The 16,584-nt window shown below is 36.0% G+C and overlaps 1 protein-coding gene across 8 annotated transcripts in view; it reads right to left on the bottom strand.

Moving 5' to 3' along the window:
* Positions 1-16,584, bottom strand: part of DMD (dystrophin) — a 1,125,431-nt gene that overhangs the window by 281,275 nt on the left and 827,572 nt on the right. The window lies entirely within an intron of this gene.

Here is a 16,584-nt window from a genome sequence, read left to right on the forward strand (position 1 = left end):
CTGAGTCTACAGCTATATTAATTTTTCATAATACCTGCTTTTAATAAGAAATGTTGATATTTCTTATCAACAAAAATTAAAATATTTGCAGATGGATTGGTTCTATAATGTCTCTTGAGGTTTGTGTCTAAGTAAGACATACCAGCAATCCTTCTCTAGGGATTGTGCTTTTCTCAGCACGACTGAGCTTTTCATCTCACAGCACAGTCCTGGGATTCCATGATGTCCACTTCTCCCATCCAAGAGGGGAATGAGGGAGGCTGCCTAACAAAAGCTGCATTCAGGATGTATCAGAAGCATATCTACACAAATAGCTATGAATGTATAAGGTCCAAATCTATGAGACACATTTCCCCCTGAAAATACTTGGATAACCTCCCTTAAAAAAATAAAGAAAAACTTCTGATTTGGACACTTAAAAAAAATAACATGTGTAATAGTTTAGTTTTATTACACATTGGAAATGAAGACATCAAGAAGATGCTAGGTAATATAAACAAACAACTGAAATTAAAACATTGTGTTGAACCAGTGAGTGACAAAACCCACTTAACAAAGTATTTCACTTGCAGGTAAACACACCATGACATCTACCCAACTAATCTGGCCTTTCTGAGATAGAATACCAAACAGAGCAGTACTATGTCAGACAAAATATGTAATTTATTAGAGAGACATTTTTAATTATGAGAACGTTAGCTAGTTCAATGTAACATAAAAGTCCTTTCATTACCATAGAATTACCTTTCCATTGATGCTCCCGTTTGAATCCAGACTATTGACTGCATTTTAAGTAACGAAATCCCCTAAGCCCCTTGAGCTTAATATATGAGAATTCACATCCAAAATGTACTGAAAGGCAGTGTAAATCAATGTCTCTTAAGGATGTATTTTGCTCCTGTGAATACTCCTAGCAGGTTGTTTCCCACAGAAGGAAAGGTAAATACCACTTACAGATTTGTGCCAAACAGAAAAGTACAGAAAATTCAATCTCAGTGTATATTGTGTTAGAAATGATCCCAGCAACCTACAAATCTTTCACCTGCAGCTAATGAGTGACTGACTGCAGATAATAAGGGTCAGAGAATTGCCACTAAATAATGTGGTTGGACAGTAGAAGACAATTTTAAAAGCATTCTGGTCATCATAGGGGTTTTGCACAAGGCATTGGAAAATACAAAAAGCTTTCTCTGACTTGATACTAACAGGAGGAGGTTTATGAAAGTATTTAACTGTTCTATAAGACAACAATAAGGAATCTCCCTTCAATGAAAGACTTTGCTGTTCATGATCTAACATCAGTGGAAACAACAGAGAAGGAGTCTAAGTTACAAGAAATAATGTCTGTCTTACTATAAGATACATTTAACCTGTGCAGAGATGAAAAAAGCGATCATTCCATGCCAGTTTGGTAAGTTCACTGAATCTAGTACAGACTCCAGAAAAAGCTGAACAAGAAAATGAATTGCACCAGAATTTGCAAAGCAGGAAACCTCCACTTTTCTTCTCCAATAAATTACCTGCACTCATTTTGCTCTGTAGGAAAATGCTTTTCAAAAACATTATTGTCAATATATTGAATTTTTCTATAAAAGTTATTTTTTTTTCCACTGTAGGTTTGAAGGGACTGATGCAATCTGATCTGCTGTGAAAGAGAACCTCGAAATGATGGACAGTGATAATTCATATTACCAAAAGAAGCTGCTGATGCACTGCTATTGCATAGCTGAAAAATGAAATTGTTTTATATGCATCTATAAGTGTTTCAACGTACTTCTGTCTTGCAGCAACAATCGTGATGAAAAAACACACTGAGCTTGAAATCTAGACAATTTAACAAAATGGCTCAGGAATACCCTCATCCTTTTGCCACGATCTCTTGAATTGTAAGGTTTTCCCCCCCCCTTCTCCTTCATAGCAATATGAAACACCCAATGCACTGAAAGAAGAGAAACTGATATCTTAATTTTCAGGGTTCTGAGCAGCCTTTAAAACTATGGCTGTACAGAATGTTACGTATTTTATCTTCATATGCTTTTAACTAATCTATGCAGTTATTCATAGAAACCTTAATTTAGTTACACTTTTGTGGCTGTACATAACACTAGTTTTTCCAGTCCTAAAAAACTCACTGTCTTACTAAACAGGGAGCAGGTTTGCTGAGAGGCATGATGGAGAAAATAGAAAATAAAGATTAAAACAGAAGCATACTAGGTTATTGCACTTTTTTTTAACACTTTTCTCTTTCTTCCACTAAACTGTGTAATGTTCTACAGGATAGGGATAAACAAATTAAGAAGAAAGAGAGATGTTTTTTCTTAGGGTTACAAGACTATTCTGAAGGCACAACAACTGTGCACTACATGATGCTTTCCAAATTTGGCTCAGTCTTCTGTAAACCGTGAGTGGAATTACAGTTAAATATCACTTATGTTTTGTATTATCTTGTGGTTAACTTGCTTTCATTACTGCGCTTTTGTAGGCAACCCCCCCCATAAAACTAGCTTTTCATATTTTTTTCTCCCTCCTAGGAAAACCATTAAGTTAAAGTTCCCAGTTTGCCAGTTATTTCATGCTGAAAGTGCTCTACCTTCTCTTCTGCTGCCTTCCAGAACAGGAAGTGTTACTCTTTAAGAAGTCTTACACTTTCAGAAAGAATCACTTTATTAAAGTCAATCATGCAACATCCCCAGACAAAAGGATGCTGGATCTTTTTTTATTATTCATAAGTGTCAGCAGAAAATTTGGATAGTAGACATAGAGTCAAACAAGGATAAGTTTAAAGTTTGTTGTTGTTGTTTTTTAACACTGAAGTACTGAGGGCTTACAGGAACAATAACATCTACTGAGTTGTTGCCTGTAGTCTGTCAATATGGAGTGGAGATGGATAGGACAGACTACACAGTAGAGAACAGTTGGAGCCAGACTACTCAGTAATTTATGCTTCATCTGTCCTCCTTTATCTTTTCTTGCAAAGCAGTATTTCTCTTAACCTTTTTCAGAGGCTTATCAAAGTAATTCTTAAAAAGTAACCTCAGAAAGTTATGGCCACACTTTGATTCAATGTGGAAAAACACCAATATTGTGTAATCTAAGACACTTTATGCACCCCTTAGATGATCAGTAATGTGATGAGATGTAGTTAATCTACCCAAAATTAGTGGTGGGGTGCCAATCTCTAATATATAGCTTAATATGAAATCTGTCATTTAAATCATTAATCTGTTACAGTGTTTATAGAAAGATCATTCATTATCATATGTTTCATAATGTGTAAAGACAGATTTCTTTTTAAAAAGTGTATGGTTTACAAAACAACCTCAAAAACCCAAAAGCAAACTAACCAACCAAAAAAACCCAAGCAAACAACCCCAACAAAACCAAAACAACACTCCCCTTTCTCCCTACCCCCAAACCTAATCAAAACAGGAAATATATACATGGATTAAGCTGCATATAATGAAATGAATGAATATGTCCTGGAAAGAAGGAAGAAACTGTAATCCTCTGTACTAGTGTGCAATATTCCAGTTTCTAAGAACATATAAAAGGCATTACAAGGAAAAACAGTTAGAAGCACTCAGAGCTTTCAGTTGTCTTTCTGGGGTGATGAAGATCAATGGATGTGTACCTGAAAGACCTGTCAAAGCATGAAAGCACTGGGAGGAAGAATGTTATCTTTCTTGGCTTCTCAGAGGCTAAGGAAGACAGACAATAAGAAAGGGGAAAAAAGAGTTCAACAGACTGAAATGTCTTTTTAAGAATACACTTGTAATCTCATTTTGTAGTTGCATACTTTCGGGGTGTAATTATTTCCAACTATTGTGACTCTGTGATTTAATTTTGTTTTGTTTCACTGGGCTAAGCCCAGTTTTTCTTTTATCTTCTATATGATCAAACTAATGAAGGTCACTCTGTTCCTTTGCAAGTGCCAGATCAAACAGGGTGAACTGAAAACTGTCAAGTGGTTTCCACTAAGTACCAAGTGAGTAATTCTTCATCACTGTGAAGCATGCTTTGTACCTTGCTATACGGAGTGGGAGTTAGAGACCAGACTAAGCTGGTAGCACATCTAAAGAAATCAGTTTCTTTTAACAGGGAAGAAAAAAAAAAAAAGTAGCTTCTTTGAGCACTGAGAAAGCCACGCAAGAGCCTTTTATTTGAAAAACATGTCCCTCAGAAAGCATTCACTAGCTTGTCAAGTTTTTATAAAAGTATTTATGTATATAACATTTATCACCTCCTGAATGAGGTTTTTGTGATCATTTTTTTCACTAAATTAAAAAGGGAACAGATCATGCTATGCAGGATTTGGAAGAACATTTGTCTTGCATTTTAAAATGTTTCAAAATATGCAAAATTTTGATGTGAGAAATAAATATTCTAAAGAGAAACAAGATTATTCAAAATTTAGTATGAGATAGGTAACAAACCTAAGCACAGTTTTCCTAGAAACTTACAGAAACAAATATATATATATAAAAACATATATATATATATATATATGCACCTATGCACACAAGTATTGACTAGCGAGATGGATACATATAGATGGAGAGGAAATGAGGCCTCTCTACTGCTATCAGAGCCTTAAGTAGAGCAGGATATTTCATTGATTCATAGAATGGTTTATGCTGGAAGGGATCTTAATTACTATCTAGGTCCAAGCCCCCTGCCATGGGCAGGGACACCTTCCACTAGACCAGGTCACTCAATGCCACATCCAACCTGGTCCTGAACACCTCCAGGGAGCGGGGCATTCCCAATGTCCCTGTGAAACCTGTTCCAGTGTCTGACCACCTTCACTAAATAATTTCTTTCTAATATCCAGTCTAAATCTAACCTCCTCAAGCTTAAATCCATTCTCTCTCATCCTATCACTACAAACCCTGGTAAAAACATCCATTCCTGCCTTTCAGGTAGTGTAGGTAGAGGCAGTAGGCTTCTTTCAGGTAGCAGAAGGTTGTTACAATATCTCCCCAGAGCCTTCTTTTCTCCAGGCTGAACAGCCCTAACACTCATGGTCTGTCGCCACAGGGGAGATTCTCCATCCCCCTGATCATTTTTGTGGCCTTGCTCTGGAACCACTCCAGTAGTTTCACATCCCTCTTATGCTGGGCATACCAGAACTGGACACAGTACTCTATGTGGGATCTCACTAGAGCAGAGTAAAGGGGAAGAACCACCTCTCTTGTCCTGCTGGTCACACTTCTTTTGGTACAGCCTAGGATACACTTGGCCTTCTGGGCTGCCCGCACACATTACTAGCTCATGTTGAAATTTTGGAGTTTCCCCATTTATGGAGAAATGAATCGCCACTGTAAGTCACATTGATTAGGCAGGATGCAGAGTCAGTAGTGACTCTTCTCTGAGCCCAAGAGCTGAATTCATATGGATATGTCACCAGAACTTAACTAAATTATTTTTTCCTGCAGTCTCCCATATTGGGATGATATTTAAAAAAGAAGTTTTTAGTAACATTGTACTAAGTGAAAATCAGCCAGAGGGTTCCCTTGCTGAGATGATTTAATGGTCTTTCACAAAATGTTTGCTTTATTCAGTTTCCTTTGTTGTGTACAGAAAATAGCTACTGCATTATTCAATTTAGCTACTTTCTTAAATATTCACGATATAATTATGAAGACTTACATTAGATTTAGAAATGATATTTAAAATTATGGAAGGGATGCAAGATTAAGCCACAGGACTGTGACTAACGTGATTAACTAGATGACTGAAGTGAGAAGTAATCAAGTCATTTCAGCTTTAAATTTTTAGAAAAGTTTTCAAAGAACTTAATAGGGAAAAAACCAACAATAACTTTTGACTTTCCTTAGGAATGTAATTATTAATTAGAAGTGACTATGCATTTTAGTATTTGTCTTTGCCCAAAGGTGCATTAATATTTTTTTCTAGGATTTTGTTGTCTTAAGCTAATAGAGAGAAAATAATTCATAATTATGAATCAAATTTCTCTTCATGGATGATAGCATTAGTAATAATCAACTTACCTACAAAATATTTAAGTAAACTTTTTTTTTTCTTTCCAGAAGTAATAAGACTTGTCTGTGCCTTCATTTAAAATGGGACATTAAATTAAGTGAAATGATACTCTACCATCTCTGAACATAAACAAGAATGCTATTAACATTAATTTAACTACATCAGCATTCATATACTAATGCTTTCACAGACTTCCATACTTACTGATGCAAAAACTTAATGATAAATCTGGCAGTTTAAGTTCTGAAATGTGTGAAATTCATTACCTACCTAATGAAGCATACAGGCAATGTATTTTAGAATCCCTAGTACCACATAAATTTGTGTTGGCATCATACATTCATATTTACATCGTATATTTTTAATGTCATCAAGTTATTAACTCCTTCTGCATTCAGGCTGAAACTTGCTTCTCAAATATATCTCTCTTTTTTGTGGTTTGGATTTTTTTTTCATCTGAACACTGATTCATTTTGGTTTTCATTTAATAAGTTCAGCTCAAACTGTGTGGGCAAGAAATACCTAAAAAATTAAAAGGTACTTAGGAATTCTGCAAATACATGAATGTCAGTTGCTGAAGCATAGTACAACATACTGTTTATATTTCTATTTTCTTTAAAAAAAAATAGTTTAAAAATTTAAAGTTCAAAGACTGCAACTGGCTGTAATTAATTTTACAATGGATTGCAGTAGTTTTAGGCTATGCCTTTAAAATTTGTTACAGATTTTGGGCAGAAAAGTAGAAGAATATAAATAAATCACCACTGGGTGTAAAAAAGGAAAACTAATGATAATTCCCAACAAATTCATTGGAGAAATATCTGCTATAAGATTGGCTGTACCAAAACAACCTTTCTTCTTCCAGGGGCCTCTCTTCTCTCTGCTCACTTTGCTCAGGAGAGATTAATCTGCTTCTGCTTGACCTTGGCTGCATTGTTTTGATGAAGTCTAACACCTACTTTCTCTTTGCTCCTTTCTCCCTTTTGGACAGGGGGTGGGGGACAGTTTCCCTGGTCTCTGACCAGGGCAATACTGTATATTTTGTACATACTCATTGCATTTCATTGTAGATTGTAGTTTTGCTTGTAAATACAGCCTCCTCCTGCTTCCAACTGAGCTGGTCTGGCAAAGTTAATGTTGTGGGGGGAAATCTCAACCCACCACATGCATAAACAACAAATCCCCTTTTTTCCTGTCCTTTGACATCGAATATTATGTGAGCTATCAGAGTAACACCATCTAAAAGTTAAGTTCTTGCTTCCTCTAATTCTCAAGGTCCAAATTCTTACCACTGTAATACTGACTAATTAAGCTGCATCAGCAAGCAGACTTTATGCAATCGCCATTAAGAAACATAGTGGATTCCAGTTGTTGGTCTTAACTCTGAGACCATCTGTTGGGGTACAATTGCCCTCTATGGTATTCCATGACTAGGAATTATGAACACAGACTATCATTATTTTTTTTGCTTGCCTCTTCTGACAATACAAAGCCTGCACAGTGGTTCAACTGCTGCCTCCACAGTATGTGCCTCTCATTAGATGTCAGCTGGAGGTAGATGGCTGACAACATCAGAGGGAGATGACTCCAGAGCTCCCTTCTCTCACCTACACAACAGCCATGGAAAGCGAGGTGCTGGCAACAATACTGAACTTCGCTCAGAGGATGAACCAAAGTACATGTATCAGATAAAAACAGTGGGCCAAGTAGAAACATTATAGATTTGACTTTCATTTTTACCTTTAAAAAAGAAGAAAATTTCCAAATTAGCAAGAATTTATTTGAAAGAGAAGAACTAAGAGTGTTTATTTTAAAAATATTTCTACACTCAATTTTAGTTATAAATTCTGGGCATTTTGTAACTAAACTGAGTTAATATATTTGTTATTTCACAGTAGAAATAGAAAAATGTTCACATTTGGTTTATTTACAAATTAGCAATTTCAAAATCCCAGTATCATAGAACACTTTGTGTTGGAACAAAACTTTTAAAGATAATCTAGTTCCAACCCTCCTACAGTGGGCAAGGACACGTGCCACTAGGCCAGGTTGCTCAAAACCCTGTCCAAAATCTTCTTGAACAACTCCAGGCAACTAAGCACTGATTAGAAAATGAAAGACCCATTGTGAAAATGCTGATGAAAGGAGCACAGCTCTGCAAGCATAGGAGCTTGTAAGAAAAAAAAAAAGGTTAACAATTCCGCCCTCCCCCTTCTTTGTTCATGTTCTCTTTAGCACCCCAGCACAGACCATAACATTCATGAGACTCACGAGTCACTAAATGGACTAAACCTAATCACCTTTAGACAAGCCAACATACTTCAAAGTCACAATTCTGATAGGGCTGAAATCAGCAAATTTTGAACCTAAGCACATTACGTAAGTTTAGACTAGACATTAGGAAACATGAGTGATGAAACACTGGAACAGGCTTCCTAGACAGGAGGTCAGTGCTCCGAGCCTGTCAGTGTCTAAGTGGCCTTTGGACAATGCCCTTAATAGCATCCTTTAACTTTTAGTCAGCTCTGAATTGGTCCAGCAGTTGGACTAGTCCCTCCCAATCAAAATACTCCTGCCATGTCCTGCCCTTTTCTACTCTGATCTACCCTGCTCCTGCTTCGCTTCGCTTCGCTTCGCTTCGCTTCGCTTCTATTCTATTCTATTCTATTCTATTCTATTCTATTCTATTCTATTCTATTCTATTCCATTCCATTCCATTCCATCCCATCCCATCCCATTCCATCCCATCCCATTCCATCCCATCCCATCTTATCCTATCCTACCCTACCCTACCCTATCCTATCCTACTGAAGAAAAGTTAAGTGTCAAAAGCACAAAAATTCAGAGAGAATAATAATACTGTAAATGTGATGAATATTCTCCAGAATTATTATATCTTCATCTGGAACATTCACTTATTTCTACACTTAGGAAGATAAAGAAGAAATAAACACAGTCCTACAATTCCAGGAAAAACTTATGAGACAGGCATTTTCTCTACTGTATTCATGTTTAAATACTCTGTTTCAGGTTCTAAGTTCCACCAAGCCCAATGCCACCACCATGTATCAGATGGTTCACCATCAACACTCCTTTGCTGTTACTGAGCTAGGGATTTCCAAGATTGCTCTTTGAAGTGTCATTGTCTCACTTATCATACAATAAGCCTGTTAATTAGAAAGGTGAGATATGAGCAGTTAACCTCTAAAAAATTTATGCTATTTCCCTTTCCCTCTCTTTTTGTCATGGTAAAGGTTAACACAACCCTACGAGCATTGCTACACACTGAACAGATTAAAATGCCTTACAGCCACCATATTCACATGCTTATGGTCCTGAAAGCCGTAATGAAATATTTTTAGTATTACCTTCAGTATTTCATAAGTCACCATAATGGTGATTTGAAATACATAACAAAATGAAACAACCAGCTGGTGCAACCATCCACCAAAGTCTTAGGACCTATCTCGTACAGGCTAAGCTGGTATTTACTCAGGCTGGACTTGCAAGGAGATTTGGAGCTGTGCAAAATACCCTTTTTGTTATCGGTTTATTCCCAACTCAAGCAAAACTAAACCCATAATAAATTTACACTGAGGATAGCCAAAGTAAAATCCATAGGCCAAATGTACTCCAAGGTGCTTAACTAGGTTGTCTGAGAACAACCGCAGGTTCCAATATCTGGTCTTTGTGTATGGCATTCACTCTAGGAAAAGGAATGGGACACAATGTACACCAAAATCTGCATTTTCCTGATATTGCTGATTGTTACGTGGCATCTAAATTTAGCTTGCAATCTCTGCACTCAGGACCTTTGTTTCCTGCTTGCTCTGTAATTACTACAGAAAATTATGGTCTTGCATAAATGAATATATACTGTTCTGACACAGTTTTTGAAATAACTACGGATATAGTCATTTCACATCACATATGCTATAATATATATGTATATTATACATGCTGCCCATCAAACTCTGGGAGAAAGGTCAGTGAAAGAGTAATTTGATCACATTTTGAAAGCTTAATTTCTGAACAATTCCTTTTCCTTACTTCCACTTATCTTCATTTTGACTGTTTTGTCACAGCACAGCTAGCATAGCTCTCCTGTTTGCACCATTATGGATGAAATTAAAACAAAATAGATACTTTTACTGTTTATGTCTGCTCCTAGTCAAGTTTACAATGTTCAGTACAACACAATCCCTCCTTAAAACACTGGCCAAAAGTGCAAAGACTTTGGTTTGTTATATTCAAACAAAACAGGTCAGAATCCATAATCCCTAAACACATGGCAGGGACTCTTTTGGTCTTCTCTGAGTAGTGGAGCAGACAACAGTTCTTGGTGAGAGGAAATGCCTCCTGACACTATGCTCCACATTCTGGGCAACTTTTACTTTCACCTAATTGGTTGAAGGTTGAGAGGGGCTTAAGAGTTACATGATTTGGCCCTTTTACTAAAATCATCTCTATCATTTCAGCCTCCAAACATTCTAAGAACAGCAGAGTAAATTGCAGAATATTAAATAGTCTTAAACTTTCTTGGCACTATAACTTAGATGATCTTTTTCATTTGCATTCTGACCAACCACTTCTATTAATTTGGTCCCTAAATGATGACCAACAGAAGTTAAACGAAAAACCACACAAATGAGTCCCCAACACCAGCTCTCACATAATGCCTTAGCAAATTTTTTCTTAGCCTAGAGTGAGAACACTCTCCTACTCTCAGGTGATGGTACATTACAAATCCTTCAACTTCATGTATCCATGGCTACATCATACAATAGCCTGTCAATGTGAAGCATCTGCCTACCAAACCATGTTTTCCTTATTCAGGGTGGGTTGTTTATTTTTTACTTTTGTGAGCCTGGTCAAAATTTTTTAAAGACTTAAAAAACCCCAGAACAAACAAACAAACAAACAAACAAACCAACAAAGAAACCCCAAAACACTCACCAAAACCAACAACCTTTCTGCAGCACAACCTGACACCCCTCAATGAATTTTATATTTCCTGTTCACAAGCTCACAATTAGCAGAGAACTTACTTTGTGATCCTGTTTTCCTGATAAAAGATTTGGTCAAACATTTTGCTCTCCTAGCTGTTTTGAAATAATGATGACAAAATTTTACTAACACTTATAATTTGGCTAAAATTAAGTACCTCTATCCAACACAGCAATCCAGGGTGCCTATTCTCCAAATACAAGCTGATTCCTATGAATATAGAACTTTCTTACCTGTTTGCAAGTGTTTCATCTAGAATTAGCCAGTTAGGTTCCACTTGAATTACCACACAATGTAAAGTTTAGTAATCATCTAACTGCCTTCACAAGTTGGGAGTATAAGTGAGCTCTGAGAAAGCCACCAGAACTGATAACACCTAGTACACATAGCAGCTCTGGGGCTACCAAAAAAAAGGTGCCACTCTTACTGAAGAATATAACCAGGAATGGAGGATGGTCACCTTGCATTCTCTCAACCTTATTAGAAGCACAGCACCTGAAGCAGGCAGTTTAGATCTTGCTCTTTGTCCATCAAACCATATGCTTCTAGTATATATAGCCTGAGAAGTGACATGTAACTGTAATTCCCTGATCACTCAGACATTTCTGGGACATGTTATTCCTTTATCTTAAAGGGCAATTCTCTCCAGTGTTCTAAAATAACTTTGTAACTCCTTAAAATGTCCTATAACTTTCTTACAAATTCTGTAGTAGCAAATCTATGCCAAGGAAGTGGTTTCAAATGAGGTTGTCTTCACAGTAACACATTATGCCTTTCAGAGCTATAGCTTTATGTTGTTAGTGACATTTCTTTAACAACAAATGGTTTCTTCCTTCATTTCCATGGCATAGAATTCTCATAGAAAAAACAAAGTTTCTGCACTAAAGTAGTACATCAGAATGACTAATAACATTTGTATCTTTATGACATAGGAATCCTATTGCTCATCTTCGTAAGAATTGCTTGAAATACATGGAGGACAGAGAACAGAATACTGAGATTCATTCAATAATTCACCTTAAAAATATCAACAAGAAAACTGGGCAAATTGTATGCAAGTACGGTTTTCTCTTGCACTTTTCATTTACAGCCTTGGTAACTAAGAGTTTTAATAGAGGATGACAGATTTCAAATTGCATGAATTTGGGTTTCCTTCAAGTGGTAAACTCTATTTGTATTCAACAGCTCCAAGAGAAACACCACATGGATGTCAGTACAATGGAGACGGCTATTTTATTAAGATGTTGAGAGCAACAGTAGAGCTGTAAGTCACTGTGGAATTTCCATAATTTTGTTGTGAAAATGATGACAAGTTGATGATTTTGCCATAAAACTGTCAAATACAACAAACTATTCAATAAAGATGTTTTTATTGAATGCCACAGAGACACTTGGGCTCCTTTCTGACTAGTTCAAGTGCAGCTCTCTTCACAACCAATTATAACATACTTCTCTTCTCTTTTCTTTAAAAATAATCCCCCCAAACAAAAACCAACCCACAATACCAAAATAAATCTTCTGAAGACATCCCCTATAAATTACTTGTACATTTGTGGACTTGGATTTGAAAAATGCCAAATAAAATTTCAAAATGCTGCCAATGAGTAGTTGTTGATCGTAACATTCTTCACCGAAATGCTTGTATTTATTGATATTATTAATTTATAGAATGCAATAGAATTTCACACAGAATTACTGAAGAGTGATGTGTGTGGTTTTGACTTCTTATAATCATAAAAGGAAAATTCTTTGGTCAGTAGGAGATTATTTCTTCACAGAGTTCTATAAATATTCATTTTCATACCTCCTGTAATACTTACAGAGCTAGACACCACATTACAAAACTGGGATGTAAATTACTAGCAAAGTGAAAATGCAGAAAGGTTATTCACTGTTATTTTTTGAATGTGTGTGAACACAGCAGTAGGAAGGCTTGCTATTTAAAGTTTCTAACATTTCCAGGATCCAGCAAGATCTAACACAGCCTTTGGAATTACTTCATTATTTCTGATTCTAAGATTGTACATTTGTTTTTATTATCTTTTAGTGTATTTCTATGTTGTTGTGTTACCAGCTTTATGTCTTCTATGCAGAAGAACTGATGGAAAAATAAAGGGATTTTTTCAAAGCTTAATTACTTTATTATATTCAAAGTTGCTTATAAACTCATTCAATTTAAAGAAACAACATTCTAATCAGCAATAAAGCAAAAGTGGTTTGGAGATGTGCTGCATTATGTTGAGAAAAACATTATTGTACAGCATATGATTCTGCTAGAACAGAATGTTTTACCAAAGGCATTAAAGGAATAAGGAGGTTTCCTGCTTTTTCCCACAACCTTTCCTCAAGACTAAATGTAATTATTATTCTTATGTATTCTCTAATGTATAATTTGGAAACAAACTATGATTTACATAGCATAAACAAAGATTTAAGTATAATATTATGTAAACATAGCCCAAGCTTTATTTCATAAAGCCTACTTCTTTTTTATATAGTTTTGCTCCTGCAATTTCATACAAATAATGAAGTTAATCTGGTAGGGAGGGGGCAAGTGCAAAGGAAATAATTAAATTGTATAAATTAATCTTTAATATCTGCTTTTATTCCCTAAAGAATGGCTAAACCTAGGCAATATTATGACAGTTATGCAGAAAAAAATCTGATCATTGTCATTGCTGCAATTTTTCATGAAGATTCTCTAACAAGCATCTTTTGATTTGCTTGATGTTATATAAAATGTTAGTCTTATTTTTTTAATTTTTTTAATACTTTAAAACCACCTTCTAAATATTATTTACAGTTAGACTTTTAGGAGCATAATACACATATTTCTGTATGTGAAATGACTCAGGAATTACCAAGGCTAGCACAGGAGCCTGAACCTTCAGGGCTTTAATTCCAGTTAATGACACTTTGACCCACCCTGTGACCAAGAATGCAGCTACCTTGTAGAGTAGCTATGAGTCTCATTTAGTATTTATAGTATATCTGTTCAGTAATATTTGGCAGATAATTGCATTGTTTGTTTTGTTGTTGTTGCTATTTTTTTTCACTAGCACCTCAATTCCAAAAGGAAATTAACAACATATTCATACAAATTAGCTCATTTTCTCAGTTTTATAATGTCTGAAGTGTGAGATGCTGTGCTTCAACCTGGGAAGAGGCAGTGCACTAGATATAATTGAGTCTATCATCTCCTGTGTGATAGATCAGTGCAGGGCAGTCCTGCACTCTCTCTCCTTCATCATGGGATCCAACACATTTGGCACCTGAGAGCATGATGTTACAGAACGCTGCATGTGAGAGTGGTACGCAGCTGAGGCAGAGGAGCACAAGTGGCAGAATACTGATGCTCGAATGAAACTGGATGTATTTGAATGACTACTAATAACTTCTTAGACATAACCATGGTAACCTATTTGTATTCACAAAGGAGGTGGGGGAGAGGGAAACAACAGGAAATGGGAAACAGTGGGTGAGGGTGTCAGTGAGGACTTGCTGCAGGACTCATACGAAATGTGTAAATATAACAGAGTGGGTGCTCTCTAGGGCTGAGAAGAATGTTCAGACCTTAGTGGAGCAAGTTCTCTGGTCCACAGTCCAGCTCTGACTGTGAGCAAGATTCATATGGAAAGGATTTAGATCAGCATCTGCTAGGTGGTAAGGAGAGTCTTCCTAAGATTGGGACAGAGTAGCATTGTGAAGGGGTTGGAGGGATGAACTATCCCCATGGTAGCTGCAGCAAGGACAACTGGAGGCTGTCTATATAGGTATTTAGTAGGCCTGATTCAAACCAAAGAGAACAACTTCCGTCTTTGTCATGTGAGAGTTTGTGTGTACATAATGCAATTCAAAATATAAAAATTATTATTATTCTTTTAAAGAAGTACTTTAGCTAACAGTTTGCAACATTTAGCATATATCTGGAAAAAAACAGCATTTTTTTCCCCCCTGGAAAACCCATGATGTCTTTAAAATTCAAAAGACTTCTGGATAGTGTTTAGTATTGCCTAAAATTGTACAAATATAAACTTACTAAACATGAAAAAACCTTCACGAATCTAGCTTGCTGCCTCAGAAGACTGGATTAGGAATGGCCCTGATCATACTTTACCTCCCACCTTTGCAGAAATGTAGACCCTGTATATTTCTGACAATAGATTATTTTGTTTTCTCTAAAATTACTTAACTAGCAACAACAGGATGATGCTACAAGATGCTATACTACACTAGGAGGTACTTGAAAGACCATAAAAGGACATGATATGTATCTACTGCACCACAGGCTGCATTTTTGCAGTGAAGGATATTAATAGTTTCAGTATAGGAAATTAATTGCTAAATCGCAAAGGTCTTTTCCAACCTGGTTAATTCTATTCTGTTCTATGCTACACTATGCTATGCTATTCTATCACAGCAAAAAATAATGTTGTATACTTTAAGTTGAAAATCAACTAATTTGGGGATTTCTAACACATAAAAGTAAGATATCATCATGTTTAATATATCCACCACACAGCTAGCCACCAATGAAAGCCGTAGTATAGTTGGGTTACCACAAACTCAATGAAAAATTTACAGTCCAAAAGTTTATTTTCCTTTCTCTTTTACTGTATAAGAAGGAAGCATTTCATCTGTCTCAGAAGGCAATTTCACTTAAAGTGAAGTGTGGTTTTCCAACAGAACAAAATCTAGGCATGCATACAACTCACCTGAGAGCATACAGGAATTATGCTTGTTTTTCATGTAAATTCTACAACTCTTATCTTCAAAAGACATGTCTCAGAATTAAAAATTAAATCATGCCAGAAAATACTGATGGGAGTACTACATATGTTGCCTTTTGAATTAGTGATGCAAACTCAAGGTATATGCACACACTACATCTGAATTCAGCTAAATTAATGATCTTCAAATTAGGAACAGCTTCATATGCAATATATAAGTACTACCTATTTCTTCTCAAACCTCAAACTTCAAATAAAACAAATACAGCTTATCTCTCTCAGTAATATGTTTCAAGTCCAGGAAGAGAAGAGCAGTTAAACAATGTCATTTCACATAGGATATAGCTTGCTGTTGCTACTAACAACAATGCAGTCTAAACATGAAATGTGATTTTAACATATCATGGAAAGTATTTATCTGATGGAATAATAATAATAAAAGAAGGTAAGTATATATATATTTATATATATAAATTATGGGGATAGAGAAGTTTATCCTAGGTATACACCTTCACAGTCATCAGTTTCAGGGAGCAATTTCTGATCTTGATGTACAGAACTACAGAACAGTTTGTATTCATAGAATTACAGAATCACAGCGTGGTCTGGGTTGGAAGGGTCCTCCAAAGGTCATCTAGTCCAAACCCCTCTGCAGTAAGCAGGGGCATCCTCAACTAGATCAGGTTGCCCAGAGCCCTGTGGAGCCTCATCTAGAGTGAATTGGCTGTGAGAGTGAATTGGCTGTGTCCGCATAAAAGAAAAGCTCTAAGTAGACTTTTAGGGCCATTAGAAATGCAATTTTTTAATATGATTTTGAGTTCTGAGGACTCAATAAATTAAAATA

The sequence above is a fragment of the Dryobates pubescens genome, chromosome 12 (assembly GCF_014839835.1).
Source record: "Dryobates pubescens isolate bDryPub1 chromosome 12, bDryPub1.pri, whole genome shotgun sequence".
NCBI lineage: Eukaryota > Metazoa > Chordata > Aves > Piciformes > Picidae > Dryobates > Dryobates pubescens.